The sequence below is a fragment of the Carex rostrata genome, chromosome 19 (assembly GCF_964058835.1).
Source record: "Carex rostrata chromosome 19, lpCarRost1.2, whole genome shotgun sequence".
Classification (NCBI taxonomy): domain Eukaryota; kingdom Viridiplantae; phylum Streptophyta; class Magnoliopsida; order Poales; family Cyperaceae; genus Carex; species Carex rostrata.
In genome coordinates this window covers 3,994,526-4,014,215 of record NC_135936.1, presented here as the reverse complement: position 1 = coordinate 4,014,215, position 19,690 = coordinate 3,994,526, and the positions used below count along the sequence as shown (strand labels likewise).

Below are 19,690 nucleotides of genomic sequence, written 5' to 3'. Positions count from 1 at the left end.
TTTTTCCGAGGAGGAATTCATTTACAACATTTACAATATCTTACAATATGATTTTTCAAAGTTCAAGCGGTCGATCCAAATCGTTCAACATGATCTTTATAATAAAATGTGCTTGGAGATCAAATTTTAGATTTGTTTTTAATTTTTTTACTATTTATTAAGATGGGTATAAAATCCATGGTCTGAAAAAGACAGTTTTGTAAAATACTTAATAAAAAATTAAAAAATATATAAACTTTTTTTTCCAAGCATATTTTAATATAAAGATCATATTGAACAGTTTGGATCAACTGTTTGAATTTTGTAAAATCATGCTGTAAGATGAAATAACTATAGAATATTGTAAGTGAATTCCTCCTCTATTTTTCGAGTTTCTAATTTAATTCTTATGTCATGTTTGAGTTTGTAGATTTTTTTACTTCATAATAATTTATTAATTTTTAACGCAAATAGTGATGACTTCACTTACTTTTTTCTAAATCTGAAAAAAATATAATTTTATTCAAATTGATTCAAGTTTCTTGTGTTAAAAGTGAAAAAGAAAACCTCTCTGTTACTGAACTGATCAGTCACACATTAACGTGGAACAATCTCAGTCGAGCAATTAAAATTCAGTGTTTTTATTTACAATAAGAGTCCATTTTGAAATTCATTTCATATTAAAGAACGTTCTGAATTTAAAAATTCTACGTCGGCTATCGAACTGGATCTGGATTTGAACGTGTATCCTCTGCATCAACTCCAAAGAGAATCGTTTGAGTTTAATGCATATCAGTCGTCTGATCAGCATAGCTATAAGATTCGCGAATTATATCCGAATTATATCTAAATAATTCATTTTTTGGGTGATGCCGAACCGAACGCCGAATTATTCGGTTGACCGAATTAAACCCGAATAATTCGTGAATTTTATGAATTTTTCTCAAATTTTACGAATTATTCACGAATTTTTTCCAAATTTTTTCCAGAACAATTTATTTTTTTGGTTTTTTTTTTCAAGCAGCTAACAATCTCCCAAAAATTCCCAGATATTTTCAACTAATTCTGTAAACATCAATACTAAATCATGTAAACATCAATACTAAATTCTGTAAACTAATTCAACAAATCCTGTAAACATAAAAACGCGTGAAAGCTGTTGAAAACGCGTGACAGCTGTTGGGGACCACCTTCTGTGAACATGCACATAATATCCTGTAAACATACACATATTATTCTGTAAACATACACATATTATCCTATAACATACACATATAATTCTGTAAACATACATATTGTACTTGAAATTATAGCAGTTAAAATTATGGCAGTTGTGACGGTTAAAAACGCGTCAGAACTAAGCTAAAAAAGGAAGGCTTTTATACACGGGGATTTTTTGGGGACTGTAGCCCGGGGGACATTACATTTTCTCTTTCTTTTTTTATCTCTTACAGAACTGAGATTTCTAGTCCGAATAATTCCAAATCATTCCCGAATTATACCTGAATCACGAATTTTTGATCTTGCCGAATCGAACCCGAATAATTCATTTGTCACTATGCTGATCAGAATGATCGAAAAGCCAATTCGATTCTCGCCTTTAATGTACAGAGCCCTTTAATATTAGTGCAGATCTCAATCGAAAGATCTAGATCTAGTAACGCACGGTGCATTAATGCAGATGATCCAAATTCATCTGAATTTCCCGGAATCCCGTATGAATTTCAAGGAATTGCAGTACTCGTAATTGCATATGATCTAATTACCTGGGAAAAATTGTCTCGTTGCATTTGGCAGTATCACTAGACACTAGTTGCCTTGGTTGTCCTGTCACGTATGCAACAGGAGAGTAAATTTTCGAGCAACTTCTATCATGGCCTTCTAAACGCTTTGGTCATGTTTGGTTGTGGAGTAAAGTTAAACCGGATTAAATTTTTTACTTCAAGTTAAATCGGAATAAGTTAATCATGTTTGATGGAGTAAGCTAAACCACCTCTCTAGGTGGTGTAAGTTACTCCGATTTAGCTCAAATCTTACTCCATCTTAAACTGCTTATGTTACTCCTCGTTTGGCTCCTTAAGCGTGGAGTAAGAAATTTACTCCACCTTTATTCTTTAATTCTGATTAAATTCGGATGTTGAATTTATTGAACTGATTACAATTTACAAGTCAGATTTTGTTAGGTCTTGTCAAAAGTTACCTGGCTTTTATCTCAAAAGCAAGAAGTGGTAGCTCAATAGCACATTACCATACAATTTAAATATTGTCAATTAAATTATATCTATACATGGGAAGAAAGAGATCTTTCAAATGCATACACAAATTATCTTTGCGCTTCTTAAAGTTTAGTGAATATTTAAATATTTATATTTTGATTGAAATATATAATACTTAATTTATTTGTACAGTTAATTCATATCACTCAATATTTTCACACATTACAACCTTATAGGATATGGTAATTCTAGATTATTTTTACAATATATTTTTCTTTTGAAAGATGACATTATTTGATATGCAGATAATTTTTTTATTATTATATTAAGTCCGTTTGTCAATAATCTAATAAAATAATTAATATAGTAAATTTTGGTATCATATTTATTATTATATACACTTTATAAATATTTATCCCTAATAAATTTATTAATATAGATAATTTATCATTAATAAATTTATTAAATCATTAATAAATTTATTAAATCATTAATAAATTTATAAATATAGATAAATTTATTTTATATACACTTTATAAATATTTATCCCTAATAAATTTGTAGCTCATATCCGAATTCGTAGGTATTAATATTTTACTTGCAAAATGCTCATCATATCTCCTTATCTGAATGCTTATAATAAAGTTCAAGTTAAATAGTATTGAATATGTAAATATATAAGTTTTAAGTTTTCTATTTCCAGTATGAAATAAAAAAAATACAAGTGAAGTACATGTAAAAGGTGCATTTATGTGGAGTAGTTCACTTCGGATTTTATCAGGTGGTTTATATGAAACGTATCATATTAATTGAACCTTTCAATTTAGAATTAATGATATAAATTGAGCCAAAACCCTAACGACTTTTATAAGCTATTTTTTCTTATAGATATATATATATATATATCATCCTCTAAATTCTCAACAGTCAAATTTTAATTGATAGCTCAGATTTGTTAAATAAAAAAGAATTTACCATTGTTTTCTGTGAAAATATATGAAATCTTCGTCTGCCTCTCTTTCTAAAATACGCACTCTATTCGAATTGGATGAAATAAGACAATTCATAGGAGGAATGAAAAATTTAGTCTATAAAAATGATAATCTCGAAGAGATATTTCAACATGAGGGAATGTGATTTATTTTCACTATTGCCAATTAAAAAAGTAAATTATGAGGAATAACTCATTGTATAAAAAAAATAAAAATAGAGAAATAACTCTCTATTCTATATTCTCAATTAAAAAAAAAGAATAACAATAGTATTCATGTTTTTAATATTTTACTCTATACATTGAATTGAAGGTACACATTTTAACAGAGCTGTTTTTGATTCATACAGATCACTGCAATAGAGCTCAAAACAATCTTATACATGATATTTGTACTGCATGAATCAAAAACAGCTCTGTCATGTGTATCAGAATTGAAGACATGCGTTTATTAAGCTCTCACCGAAGACGTGCGTTCAAACCATCATTTACTGAATTACATATGAAGCCAAGCAGAATACAACATTCAAAATAATCCAATACATCAAACTAATGCTAAGACATTAGTTTTTTTCTCAAAAAAAAAAAAAAATTCAAAACTATCTAACTACATTTGTTAATTTTGAACGCAAGTCTGCAGTGCTGTTCATTAGTTCAAACAGTCCAAACAGTCCAAAACAAGCTTGGCTTTCTTTAGCCATGATCGTAAAAAAAATGTTTATTGTAAATCATTCAGGTCTCAATTAAAGAGTAAAGCTAGAGTGTGATGCATGTACTCACCAAGAGAGTTTGGTGAACACAACTCCAAAAGTTCATCGGATCAATTTTAAACGTCAAATTTAAATCGTTGAAATCCATGTGCTTCATGAGTGATGCATGTGCATGCAAAATTTTAAAAGTTTTGAGTTTATTTGTTACACGGTCAAGCGGTCAAAGAAATAATAAAAATTGACTATATAAAACAACTTATAAATTAACTTAATAAAATGTTTATTTCTTTGACCGCTTAACTGTATAGCAAATGAACTCGAAACTTTCAAAATTTTGCATGCACATGCATCACTCATGAAGCACATGAATTTCAACGGTTTGGATTCGGTGTTTGAAGTCGATCTGATGAACTTTTGGAGTTATACTCACCAAAACTCTCTTGATAAGCATATCACACCCTAGCTTTACTCTCAATTAAATACCAATTAAAGTTTTTCTGAACAGACGAAAATTAATATGCTGGCCCACACATTAGAGGCTTCAATATGCACAAATATGAAGTTTAAAAGGGAATTCAAGTACATCTTACATTCGTTGGTATACAAACATTGAATGTTTTCCTCTTTTAAGTCCGAAGGTGTTTTGGTAACTTCCAACTCTCCCTTGGTACAAATCAGTACTCACCACTCAGTGTTCCGAAATTTTTATTAATAGGAAAAATATTAATTAAATTTCGAGATTGAAGAAAGCTTTTGAATTTTTTTCAGAAATAAGGAAAACGAGATGGGAAATCACGGCCCTTGGCCGTTATGGTTTATCACGAACATAGTTAGTGCCTAAGCTCAATAACTGATGAACCGGGAAAAAACCAAACCGGTCCGTTATGGGGTAAAACGGACACTGTCCGTGATGGCGCACTACGGCCAGGGATAAAGTAGCGAAAAAAATAAAAAAAAACAAAAGCTGTCCGTGATGCGCAGTAACAGACGTAGGAAAAAAAAAAAAGAAGCCCGTGATGGGCCATCACGGACAAGGGAAAAATAATACTCTCTGTCTCTCGCTCTCTCGCTATTTCTTTGGCCGTTATGGGGCATCACAGGCTTTGGCCGTTATGGGGCATCACGGACAATGTCCGTTTTACCCCATAACAGACCGGTTTTTTTTTTGGTTTTTTTCCGGTTCATCAGTTATATCAGTTATTAAGTAATTAGGCGCTAACTATGGCCGTGATAAACCATAACGGCCAATGGCCGTGATTTTCCATCTCGTTTTCCTTATTTCTGAAAAAAATTCAAAAGCTTTCTTCAATCTCGAAATTTAATTAATATTTTTCCTATTAATAAAAATTTCGGCTCAGTGTTCAGTGTTCAGTGTTCAGGGTTCAGTGTTCTATTACTTAATTAATACGGAATTTTGGGGAATAAATGAGAGTTTATAGTTGAAAATCTGACTAGCTTATTAGTTCGGTCTAAAATTGGGCTTCATTTGTTTAATTGATTGACTTGCTCTTCATTAATATACATAAACTTATTTTAATTCCTTGATTAACACAACAACAGTAATAATATTAAATTAAGACATTACTTTTGGTAAAAAGGAATATATGTTCGAGATTTAGTACATATGATGGGGATGATTTGAGAATCTAAGCCCGCTAAATAATAAAAAATAACCAAAACAAATATTTCTAAAAATAAGTTACTTATATCACTCACTGCATTTAAAAATCACCAGATCAATATTAATTGTTATTTTTTCTCAAAAATTCAAAATATACCTGGTCCTCAAGTTTTGTCAGAAAAAAAAAAAGTAAACGAACATTCTCTTAAAAAGAGTGTAAATCTATCTCCTTGTGAATTTGATTTTACTGTAAATCCAGTGGACCCATACGTGCTTTATTAATACTGTAGGCCAGCTAGGTGCATGCAAAATACTGTTCTCTGGTCAAATTTGCTTCCGTACGCCCCCACCCCCTCTCTCATCCTCTATCGCACGCACAAGTGGCACGAGCTGATGAGGAACACCTATTTATTTTTTCTGCCATGAGTTTAAAGGTTGGACGCCAAACAAACTATACAGGCCTACAGCTATAGCACCAGCCACCACGTAATTTAGAAAAGGTACGCCTCGCTTGGACACTTGTCTTGCCTTCATTTGAGACCTAAGATACAACTAACCATCCACAATGATACACAGGATTCTAAAATATCGCTTTGTTCATGCATTTAGAAAGCTCATGCATAGTGCATACCACGTTGCATATGTGAATTTGTATGTAAGAGTACGAATTTGGCTAATATAATATCAGTGTCATTTCAACCTATATAACTCAAATTCTAAAATCTATTAAATTGACTTCAAATGGTAAATTCAAACCGTTCAAACCGATTTACTTCATTAATTATGCATTTACATGCAAAATTTATAACTTTTCGAATTTATTTAGTATTAAGTCAAGCGGTCAAATATGTGAGTTTTTATGTTAATTTTAATATATTCATTTTTCAATATTTTTACCGCTTGATTTGATACTAAAATAACTTGAAAATATAAAAAATTTGTATGTAAATGCATCACACATAATGTAAATTGGTTTGAACGGTTTGGATTAGTCGTTCGAAGTCGATTTGATAGATTTTTGAGTTGGTGTTATATAGGCTGAAATGACACTGATGTTATACTAGCCAAACTCGTGAAAGTACATATGCAATAATGCAGTTTTATTATACTTTATTAAAGAAATATAGATAAAATAAAACTAATTTATATCTAAAAACTTGTTTAATCTAGTAGTTTGTGTTCTTTATCACATTATAAAGGTTTATAAATTATAATTTCTTTCAACGCAAAGTGATTTTTAGGCCTTTTTCAAGTCCACATGGACCGTATATGAGCATGTATATTCATAACTAATTGAACTTGACTGCATATATGAGATTTTATATGTAGAAAACCATAGCCTCTCACTCATGAATTTAACTTAAAACTGAAATGAAATAATTTACCAGTATTAATTTAATTTGAAATAGCATATCAATAGCCAAAATACATGCAGATGTTACATAGAGATAAATAAATAAATTTTAAGAAATGACCAAAATCGGCTAGTGTTAGGAGAGAGTTACGCACAATATATATCAGCAAAGTTTATCTTTACTTGATATAATTCTCTTTACACAGATAGAAAATCAGATTAAAAAGAATATCATGTATCAAAGTTCCTAAATTATTCAAATAAATATACATAAAAAATTGTATAATATATATGTAAATAGTCTTTTTTTTATTAATATATTGCCAGCTGTCCTTCAAAAAAAATTGTATAATATAACCAAAACAATAATTGTTCAGATCATATTTTTTTTCATAATCAAACAGTCAATTCAAGTCGCCCAATGTGAATTGCATATCAAAATCTAATAGGATGACGAGTTTAACTGTTTTCGGAACTTTATTTTACTAATTTTGGAATTTATGAGAGTTGACATAATTTAATATGCAAATATTTATTTTTATTTTTTACTATTTCAGGGTCTTCTTAAAAATAATCTGAAACATATTTTTTTGGTAAATAGTAAAGATTGATGTTCCAAAATATTTTCATTATATATATGTGGATCATAATGACTACTTCGGTGAGGTTAATTGTTTGTCTTTCACATTAAAAGTGGATTCGATCTCTGCAAAAGGCAAAAAAAAAAATGTGTTTATGGGACCTACAAACTATAATAATAATAATAAAAAAAAAAAAAATCTAACTTTAGGTAACAGTGGTAAACTCCTGGTACTTGAACAATGAAGTTCAAATTTTGTTGTGCCACAGAAGAACCAAGGTGAAGTTTCATGCAAAAACAAATAAGCAACCATGCCAGAATTGTAAAGCTGGTTAGGGTTTACAGCTTGTAATTGTATATATAAATAAGAGTGATGCTTATTTGGACATAAGGACCTATTTGTAAATTGAACATATTTTTATTTTCAAAGTTCAAACAGTCGATCTGAACCGTTCATCTTGTTCTCCATATTAATATGTGCTTGGAGACCAAAGTTTACATTTTTCTGAATTTGTTTACTATTTATTAAGATGGGTACAAAATTCAATGGTCTGAATTTGATATTTTTTGTACCCATCTTAATAAATAGTAAAAAAATTCAGAAAAATATAAAATTTGGTCTCCAAGCACATATTAATATGGAGAACAAGATGAACGGTTCGGATCGACTGTTTGAGCTTTGAAAATAAAAATATGTTCATTTTACAAATAGATCCTTATGTCCATAGAAGCCTTTGCCTATAAATAAATGCATATTTTCAACATACTTCTGGTACAGTGAAAAGTAGAAAGTTTGGTTTCACTTTACTGTCTAAAATCAAGGTGACACTCAGACCACTCCAAAGGGTTTGCCAGTACAAACAAGGTCAGAAAGACTTCCTTATATTACACCTTTTTACCATTCAATATGTCACAATAAATAATTGAATTGATCAGGTGTCCCCATTTCTGTCCTCTAGTGAAACTTTTAAGAAATCGATCCATTTTAGATTTTGGGCCCATGCTTGATTTCTTTTTCTGAAGCCGGTTGTTACATTAATTTACATTAAATTATATGAAGAGAGCGTTAGAGCAGATGGGTCCGGACCCCCTACAGGAACCCAATCTTTGGGTTTTGGATAGAGACCGCCGATTCGAATCTGTCGCTTGAGATTGCTTCGCGATTCGAATTCATTTCTCGAGATGTATGCACTCTACTTCAGATAGATTATTCGAATTCGAACTGGAGGTTCCGATTTAAATTCCAAAGTTTGGGTTACTTCACTGGATCTAAACTCAGAGCAGATGGTGAATGCAATGTATAGCGAAAACAAATTTTGGATAGCTCAAAACAGATGCTCATAAGTCATCAAATCATTGGCAACTGACAAGGTTTATGTATTATTATTTTTTTATTTTTCAAATAATTAAAGCAAACATCATGTAGCCAAATAATTAAAAATTTATATAGTAATACAGTAAAAATGAACCTTCTCTGATTTTATAATATTATAATACGCCTAAAATTACAGTATTTCAACTTTTTGTGAGCAATATATATGTTCCCACCACTTCCCAAGGAATCTTTAATAGTACGTGGTGGATCCAAAAATGTACTACTTGGTTCAAATTTTCTTTCAATAATTAGTTAATTATGATAGTTGATCCAAAATCAACATCCGAATCCAAAGGTAAGGAATCCGTCCAAGCTTCTGTCATGTTTTCAAAAGAAAAAAAAGGAATCCGTCCAATAACAAAATTTTGTAACCACCTCTGGCATCTCTAGGCCAGGATTACATGAACATTTCTTTTAAAATGGGGTATCGATCGACAGCCATAGTTTTTCAATAAGGCCAAGTTTCTGACCAGTGAATTTCATTATTAATAATTGTAGTAGTTCTTTTCTGTAGGCTACATTACAAATTTCCTACTGTTAGCAGCATGAACAGGTGACCTGGCACTAACTATAAGTGTACTAAGGCCTAAGGGGCAAATTACAAACTTTCCCACAGTCTCTCACAGTTTGCATATTGTTTATGCTACTATATATTATTGGAAACCCAGTAAAAGTATTAATTGATCTCTACTTCGTTTTTCTTCGTTACAGAACAGATTCATTATTGCTATGGTTTCTTGTACCTATAGCGAAATTTCAGATAGGTGCCAATTCGACAAATTGAAAATACCAGTGTGCTGATGCTGTTGTATACAGTTTAAGTCCGATTTACGTACCAGCATGTACCAATAATACTAAATAGTAAACATAGTTAGCGATGATTTACTGAAATTACCCAAAACCGCCAGATAGATCAGACTGGTAAGGTAACTTTCTTGAAAATCACAAAATGAGAAAGGTTTATTAGATTATTTGGGGGTGACAATGGATTTATTTTTCTTGGCAGTTTTGTCGTTTAATTGAAAATTCCAACGCTGAATGAAACTTTACACGTTGAGATATATATTGACAGAGCATGCATCAATTTATACAAAACAAAACCCACAACAGAACAAGCTAGAGATGACTTGAAATGGAAAATAGTCATATCCTATGCTTTCAAATCCATAGCACACCCAACGGATGAAGATATCATATAAAGCCCAAACAAACAAACAATAATAAAAAAAAAAAGAATGGTAAAGCCACCAGCCGCCAATATCTTGAAAACTATCATTAATAGTGTTCTGACCCTGCAAAAGGATTCAAAATTATCACCTAAACTTTGGAGAAATTCATTAATTTGTTTAGTAAATATCACCTAATTCAATGAAGATCAATAGGTATACATGTACATTATAGATCTTAGCTAGTTTAATTAATGAACCAGACATTGGTATCAAAATAGTGGTAGAAGTATAAATGATAATAATTGCCGATTTTTTTATTTATATCCAAAATAAAATATAAATTTAAAAAACTAACCAACTAGCTAATGAAATTGCAAAACTATCCAAACCGGTTAACCATTAACCGGACTCAAATCAAATTTCCGGTTATTGGTTTCCCGGATCCATTGAAATAGTCCGGTTAACCATTAACCGGAAATTTGATTTGAGTCCGGTTAATGGTTAACCGGATTTGTGAATTTTCCTTTTTTTTTTTTTTTTTTTTTTTTGAAAACAGAAATTTTTTATTTTATTTTATTTTTGTATTAAAATATTAGAAATGTTGAATATATTTCTTTGAAAATAAATGGAATACAATATAATTTGATTTATTAGAAAGACTGCAACTAATAACTCGGATCAATATTTTTCAGGCCGGATTTTTCGCGGTTGTACGAAAAATTAATATATTTCTTTATGTGCTATTGGAAAAAAATAAAAATGCTTAGATTCTGAGTTATTGATCCCGGTTCAAAAGTCACTTCTATGCAATCTAGAAAATATTGTGATCCTTCTAGGACATTTAATTTATGAAAAGTTGTTTCTATTTTTGAAAAAAAAATAAAAACTTTAATTTATTTAATAATTGTTTTTAAAAAGAATTCTCAAAATAGATACAACTTTTTATAAATTAAATGTCCTAGAAGGATCACAATATTTTCTAGATTGCATAGAAGTGACTTTTGAACCGGGATCAATAACTCAGAATCTAAGCATTTTTATTTTTTTCCAATAGCACATAAAGAAATATATTAATTTTTCGTACAGCCGCGAAAAATCCGGCCTGAAAAATATTGATCCGGGTTATTAGTTGCAGTCTTTCTAATAAATCAAATTATATTGTATTCCATTTATTTTCAAAGAAATATATTCAACATTTCTAATATTTTAATAATAAAAAAAAAAAAGGAAAATTCACAAATCCGGTTAACCATTAACCGGACTCAAATCAAATTTCCGGTTAATGGTTAACCGGACTATTTCAATGAATCCGGAAAACCAATAACCGGAAATTTGATTTGAGTCCGGTTAATGGTTAACCGGTTTGGATAGTTTTGCAATTTCATTAGCTAGTTGGTTAGTTTTTTAAATTTATATTTTATTTTGGATATAAATAAAAAAATCGGTAATAATTGCGTAGGTCTTTGGAAAGATATCATAAAGTGAAAGTATAATTTTTGTCACTTTCTGGAAAGGTGTTAATGAAAGAAAAATTATTGACATTAATAAGGTAGTTATATTTAAATAAAAATTTATCCTAGGCAGCAACTGCCAGGTTTATTAAAAAAAAAAGACATTAATAAGGTAGTCGGCAACAATAAAGGCATCAAGTTTCAGTTAGATCGATATGTACATCCGCTATATTTTATAATATATTTGCTATAGAGGATAAGCCCTGCATTGCTTTAATCAACACAGATGTTTTACATGTACGGCATAAAACTGATTTTTGCAAATAATTAATTTTGAATATAGCCAGGGCTGTAAATGGTCGGATACGGATACAAATACGGATATGGATTGGATATCGGACGGATACGAATACGGATATTAATATAATTCGGATAATTAAAAAAATTTACTAATGTACATTATATTAAATAATAGCATCTAAATATAATTTTTTAACTCATAAATTAGATATAGTATTTTTCATAATAAGTTTATTGGTTACAAAATATATATCATATTATCAAAACATTAGTCACTAATCATGTCATAGTGTTATATACATTTTAATAAATCAATTTAAGAACATAGAGTACATTTGTTATGGTAAAGGAGTGTAAACGGTCGTATACAGATAGTTAAAATCCTTATTGTATCCTTATCTGTTATAATTTTTCGGATATGGATACGGATAGTCTCGGATGCGGATATGAATCGGATAAATTAAGTAATTTTCTGGATACGGATACGAATCGGATAATTTAAGTAATTTTCCGGATATGAATTCAGCCGAAATCGGATAATATCCGATCCGTTTACACCCCTAAATATAGCATATGCGTACTTGCTTGAAATTCAATTAATTTCTTCCTCTCCTTTAGATAACAGCCATGATCAAGAGGATGATTGGTTAGGTCAGATTCTAAGTTCTACAAGTGGATAGTACGTACTCAGTTGGTTTAAATGAGCATTAACACAAGTTTTGCTTATCCTATTCCGTAGGCATTGTCTGTTTCTACAGAATTAGGTGGGGTAACCATATTTCTTTTAAAAATTGGCGTCTTCATTTTTTAACCTTTGATGATGATGATGATGATGATGAAGGCAGTATTTCATATATGTCCTTTCTCTTCTAATATTTATAATATTGTATTTACCTATTGTTCAATAAAATACACAAAACCTCAAATATAGACCTTAATTAGTTCACATTTAATGGACTTATATACACCCTTTTTTTTCTCTCAATCCCATCAGCATATGTATAACTCTAAAGATGATATAAAGCATTGTTCATACTCCCCCTTTTCATTCACTTCAAGCTTCATATTTTTCTCTGTCACGCATGACACACCTCATCTCCAATGTTTTGCATATTTCATTATATCCATGGCTTCTCACTTTTCTTCGCCACCTAATTAATAACTCGGTCACACTAGATGCCCAAGAATTATAGAGAATAAGTGATGATCATATATATATATAGGACAGTATCCGCAAGGGATACTATCGGTATATGGTCGCGGATACTATTGTCGTTTTTTTAAAAAATACTTTTATATCGGTATACCCTCACGAATAATTACTTTTATCCTTGCAGATAGCTTTTCATTCTTGTAGTAATTATATAATGAGCGATATATGTGCATCAGTTCAAGCCTTTATTGGACTTGAGGGCAACAATGAGAGAGAGAGAAGATTGGTGAAACAAGAATGAGAGATTGGACAACTATGAGAAGGGGAAAGATAATAGATTGGACAACTATGAGAAGTCTTAGTAGTTTAGAAGAGTAATTTCGTATTACGAATTTTGAAGGGAGAAACACGCAAGTTTTAAGGTTTTATATGTACTTTTCCTATGCTCCTCTACACTTTTATAAATTTACTGCACATGATCTATATGTACTTTTTCTATGCTCCTCTACACGCTCACAAAAAATTGCAGCTCATGGGCTTTATTTTGATGAGAATTCACAATTTCAAAAATCCATGACACAAATTATGACATCACGTTTTTTATATGCGAATTGTGGTCGGCAATCAAAAATTCAAAATAGAGTAGAAAAATCGTAATGTTTTTGTTAATGTGAAAAATTATATAGTCCACATTTAATAGTGATATTTTTTTATATTTAAAATTTAGATTCTCAATTATTAAAATTTTAGAAGTGAAGGTATATAGTCAAGACACCTAAAATGACATTTGAACCTCCCTTTTCTTAATATTTATTTCCCTTTCGCACGGTAAATTTTACTTTATAAGTGACTATATCATTATCATAATTATGTTGGCAATGGAATATTTATAGGAACATTTCATTATAATTTTTTATCTAATTAAATACGAATAGTAAATAATGGTAAATTTTACTTTATAAGTGACTGTATCATTATCATATTCTGCCGCATATTTTTTTCCGCATATTATCTATTCGGCTGAATTTTTCTAAATAGAGAATAAGAATTCGAATAAGAACCGAATAATTCAATTTATTTAAGTTTGAACTTATGTTTTATTTATGTTTATTTGTAATTTTGTAATTTATACTATGGGTTGTTAAGTTGTTCTAACTTCTGTTATGTTTTATTTATGTTTATTTGTAATGTTTATTTATGTTTATTAGAGTTAATGTCTATAATTTTTCATTTGAAAACCTGAATATATAAATTCGAATAAAAATCCGAATATGCGGTCGCATACCATATATACAGTATAGAGTGGCTTTCTCAATACAGAAAAAAAAAAAAACAGATTATTAAAACACTGCAAATAACAGTAACAACTGACAGTCTGATATCATCATCACCGTCACCACAATTAAGTGTAGGCTGAATTATTTGGTATTAATTGTCTGCACTCGACACGAATATCAAATTTCTTTCAAAAGACAGAGCGACGACAATGACATCATAAAATAACACTTAAGCAAACAATTAACTAAAAGCAATTATTAAATGATACTGAATTCAAGCAAGATTAATAAACTTACACGCGCCGCTCCCAAATACGGCCGTAGTTAGTATGACTTTCTATTTTTGTTCTTTCTGGGGGGGTTACAAGGGAACGCAAGCCCGTAGGCCCGGCTTTCTATTTCCCGTATATATTTTTTTCTTTCTTCTAGCCGAGAAGATCCGAAAGAAGAAAAAAAATATATGATTTGCGGGAGAAAAAGCGGGGCCAGGATTGGGACCCACCAAGAACGGAGGCGTCACTTAGAAAAGGATGGTGCCATGGTGGTTGTAATGTCGCTCTGAAATATTACTCCCTTCAATTCAATTTAACCCCTTACCTCTCTCTCCTTCTCTGTCTTTCTTTCTCCCATTCACAGTTCCACTTCTTCCTCTCTCTCTCTCTCTCTGATCTCCCCCTCTTTCTCTCCGCTCCCTCTCCACAAAACTTGTCAATTATATATCCTTCAATATCTTTTTAACACTCACGTACATCTCTGCACTGAGAAGGCTGATCATTTTTCGACTCAACCGTTTTAGTAATTTCTTTGCTCAATTGACCAAGAGCAAGAGATGACGGTTTCACAAGTGCCAGATTCATCTGATCACGAATCAACCACCTCATCCTCAGCTTCATCTTCAAGCCAGCCTGGTAACCCGGGCCTGACACCCGAAACCTCTAAACTGAAACGGGCCCGTGAGTCCAGCCAACACCACCCGTCGTACCGTGGTGTCCGCATGCGCACGTGGGGCAAATGGGTGTCGGAGATTCGCGAGCCCAAAAAGAAATCCCGCATCTGGCTAGGTACATTCCCCACGCCGGAGATGGCGGCACGTGCGCATGACGTCGCTGCATTGAGTATCAAGGGTGCAGGTGCTGTGCTAAACTTCCCCGAATTGGCCGCTATGTTGCCACGCCCGGCCACTCTCTCGCCCCGTGATGTTCAGGCTGCAGCAGCACAGGCAGCTGCAATGGAGGTAACAACCGATCATTGTGCAAATCGCGATGCAGCCGCAGTTGAAGAGGAGCTGTTGGATGAAATTGTGGAGCTTCCGAGATTAGAAGACGAGGGCTCCGAGTCGACTGGGTCTGATTTTGTTAACGGTTCAGATTTTACTGATGAGTTTGTGATCCATGCTGAGCATGATGAGATTGGATACGGGTTCGATTTCGATGTTGGACTCGGGTCGGATGAGATGTGGGTTCAATCCGATGCTTGCGTGCCTAGTGCGTTTGGTTCAACTTTGCTCTGGGATTTCTAAATTCCGCTTTCTTAGTAAATACATTTTGTTGTCTTTTTTTTCTTCTTTTTTTTTTCTTTTGTGGGTCATTTAAAAAGGGGCTGATATTATTTGGTTTGTGCCTCTATCTTGATCTTAAAAGACAATGACATATTATTATATCTCATTAAGATCGGTAATGAAAACAAGGCACCACTAGATGTTGATTCCAGTCCTTAGACAAAATGATTACACAGTACCTTCATCATTACTACTCCTTTAGCATAATTAAGCACTATGGAGATATGCGTCATATCAATGAATTATAATTGGTGCCTTTGGGTATTTGACGAAATTTATCTCTTTTTCTTTTGGTCCTCTCAAGACTCTCACATTTTGTCAATGGCTGAGAAGTTTTTTGCCTCATCCCTCCTTTTTTTTTTTTTGTTGCTCCTCTTTTTTTTTTTCATCTTCAGATGGTTGTTAGTTTTGTGCATATTATGTAATATAGAGAGAGATGATATTGCTCATGGTTTCACAAAAACAACAACTCTTATTTAATTTTGTTCTCTCCTTTGCGTAAGATACAAGCTCTTATAATATTCTTGAATTGTTATTTTGACGACTACTCTAATATTACTTGATGGGGAATCAATGGTCAAATCCTACTCGAGCACGGAGTACATACTTGTGTCAATATTTAGCAAGTTTGAAATTATAATTTGTCATAATTATAACTAAGAGTACTCTTGCACTTGGATTCTTAGAAAGCAGCTTAATTTTAAGTTGTTCAAATGGTGTTTGAAGAAAATATATGATATGTCTGGATCCACCACACTAACTTCAAACTAGTACTGCTCTTATATTCGGATGCATTCCAAATATAATTTTCTTAATTTGCAAAATAAAAATTGAATTACTTCTATTAAGCTGATAATTTTTTTGTCGAAATAATTTATTAACACTATTCAAATTAACATTATTCTGAGTTACATATAAATTAAATTATTTTAACCTTATATTCATACAAGCATAAAATCAACATCTTTGTCAAATTATAAAAATCAGCACTTTGACCCGAATAATAGTATTTTACACCAACTTTTTTACTATCTGAATAAAGTTCAGCTAGAAATGACATGATGGATAACTAGTTAATTGGTTGCCTATTTCGGAACTTACAAGTTACAAGGATAATACGAAAACAACAAAATGGGAGTCAGCGCCAAATTTCACAAAACTAGTTATCACTTATCACTACTGCTGAAAATTGTACTAGCGATGATTTGTCAGAAAATGTGAATATATTTAAGCATTTTGGTGGAATGATTGTCAAAGTGAAAAAAATGGTGATTTCTGAAAGCAAAGAACAGAAAGGACGAGGAGACACGATGGCAGTTTTTTTCCCCAAGATTCCGGTCTCTGCATTTAATTTTTGTTGGTACCTGATAATTTTTTTTTTTTATCATAATTAATTTTCCTGCCTTTTTAAACAGTCATTTCAAAGAGACACAATATATTTAAGTAACCATGACTTTTTGTGTTTACTTTGTCAAACAAGAAAAATTGTCCCCGTATTTACGTACGGCACCTAATTATATATATAACTCAAGAATTACAATTTGCATTATAATATTAATTACTACACTAAGATGGTATGCTTACAAGTCAATTGACCAGTAGAAGTATAGATCATAGTAGAATAAAACAAGCTATCAAGCTCTTAATGTGGACATGAGTACGTGGTTACATATATATGCCGTTATTTGTGGCCAAGTGTATGGCCGAGAGGTAGAGAAAAGTATGTAGAAAGATTTTGGTTGCATGAGAATTTAATGCATGTTTCTGCAACGTCTCTATCCAAACGGCCAACGGTCCCTGGACAATATTTTTTTGGGGTTTATACAGTAGATGGTTCTTTTCAAATATTTTATCAGGAAGTACTGTTAATTATACAGCGGATGGTTCTTTTCAAATAATTTATCAGGAAGTACTGTTAATGATACAGTAGATGGTTTATTTCATATAATTTATCAAAAGAACTGGAAATGATACAGTAAATGATTGGTATCTCAAGTCAACTGTCGAATAAAAGTATGTGAATAAGCTTAGAAACCTACCTAATTAATTAATGACTCAACCTATCGATCACATAATTAAGTTAAAAAAAGGTACTAACCAATTATTACTTGGAAGTATGGAACCATCTTTACGTCCGAAGATGCTTTCTCAATTTAGCAGAAAGTAAATGGTTTACGTAATAAAAATGTTTATGTTTATTTAAGCATACATATCTCACAATCTCTTATGGGTTCTCATAAAAAAAAATGCCACGTAGAAAGTAATTATAAGTTTTATCAAGAAAATTATTAGGTTAAAAAAACAAATATTGCTATATGTACATGCATATGAGACATTTTTCAATATATAGGCATATTTCCCTTTTTTAATCATGCAAGGTTTACGTTGATTGATACAATTTATTATGTTTTATTACTGTATTTTTAAACTCTCTTAGGACATCTTCGATTATCACGGGATGAGATTTTTCAGATACGGAAAATTCACAAATTAATTCATGAGAATCCATACCCCTGGAGATGCATGTAAATGGTTATGGACATGTGCTAAAATGAATGTTGGTTCGATTGTGCAGTATAGTTGTGGGAAATTTTAATGTGAGAAAAATATTCATAAAAATAATATATTTATTCTTTTTAAATACTAGTTGTCAATAATATGTTTTTATTAATAATTTTTGATAAAATTATGATCAATTCTAATAATCTGAAGTTTAATAATTAAAATATGATAATATATTGAATAATAATATTATCAAAATTAAACGCAAAGGTGATGATGAAAAAAAACAAAATTAATAATATGCAAAGGGAGAGAGTAGAGTGAGCACGAGATGACATGTGGGAAACAAATTTAAGTCTAACCTCGTGTTTCTTTTTCATGCATTTACATACAAATTTGATTTTTATATTTTTGTTCTTTTCCGTGAGTCAATTTTTCCATTATCAGATGACTGCCAAACACACTTCGGGATATAAATCTCATCCCATCAATATGAAAAATTAGCCATCCGAACACGTCCTTATTAACAATTAATTTCTAGTAATTATTTTGACTATTCAGACCCTTTTTTTTGTTTTATTGACCAGGATAATAAAAAGAACAAGTGGACATAGATGATCCACGTGTAATTCATAAAGTAATAAATTTGTTCCAAATGTCTATATTACCCAATAAAAAGTCGAAACATGTACAGATAAATACAGTGCATGTCAGGGAGCTAGTCATCATCAAAATAAAATAATTTTTTTTGAAGGACTCAAAATAAAATAATTATCACGGTTGCAGCAGAATGTTCCTGCGATGGAAAAAATTTAGCATCATTACAAGGACTAATTTGAAACTAATTTAAAGTATGAATTATTTTGGTGGGTGTGGTTACATAAAACTTTTTATCCTATAAACTAATTGATAGAATTGGTGAAAAATCCTCAATAAAGGGAACCAGCAAAATAAAATAAAAATATTATAATTAACTACCCAGTTCCAATTGTATGTGCTAATTAGGAATAAGGAACAAAGGGATGGCAAACTAATAATTCAGAGTGATTATAACCAGTGTTGTAAATAATGGTATGCAGTTGTCGGATGGATAGTGTACCGCCAAGCGATTAATCGGGAATAATCGGCTATAATCGGAAATAATCGGTCGATTAGTCAAAAAAATCCATAACGATTTGATCACCGCCAACGACTAATCGGCCTCAACATACGTTTTTTACAACACTGATTATAACAAATACAAGCATCATTAACCTCCCAAATTAACTAATTTATCATATTTCAGGGGCGTGAATGTCAAAATTTGCAAATTGACATGTTAAATCTTGAAAATCTGCTGCCACTAATGACTAAACCCCCCGTTTGTCTTTTGAAAGGAGCAAGTGAAATTTAATATTAAAAAAAATATATAACCGTCATTCTTAAGCCATCTACTGGTTGCTGTACAATTAGAA

General features: G+C 31.3%; 1 pseudogene across 1 annotated transcript; it reads left to right on the top strand.

Annotated features, from left to right (window-relative positions):
• The first annotated feature begins 14,629 nt into the window (after positions 1-14,629).
• LOC144571597 (ethylene-responsive transcription factor ERF039 pseudogene) lies at positions 14,630-16,262 on the top strand (annotated as a pseudogene). Its single transcript, XR_013517538.1, has one exon. The product of XR_013517538.1 is annotated as an ethylene-responsive transcription factor ERF039 pseudogene (transcript).
• The last annotated feature ends 3,428 nt before the right edge of the window (positions 16,263-19,690 follow it).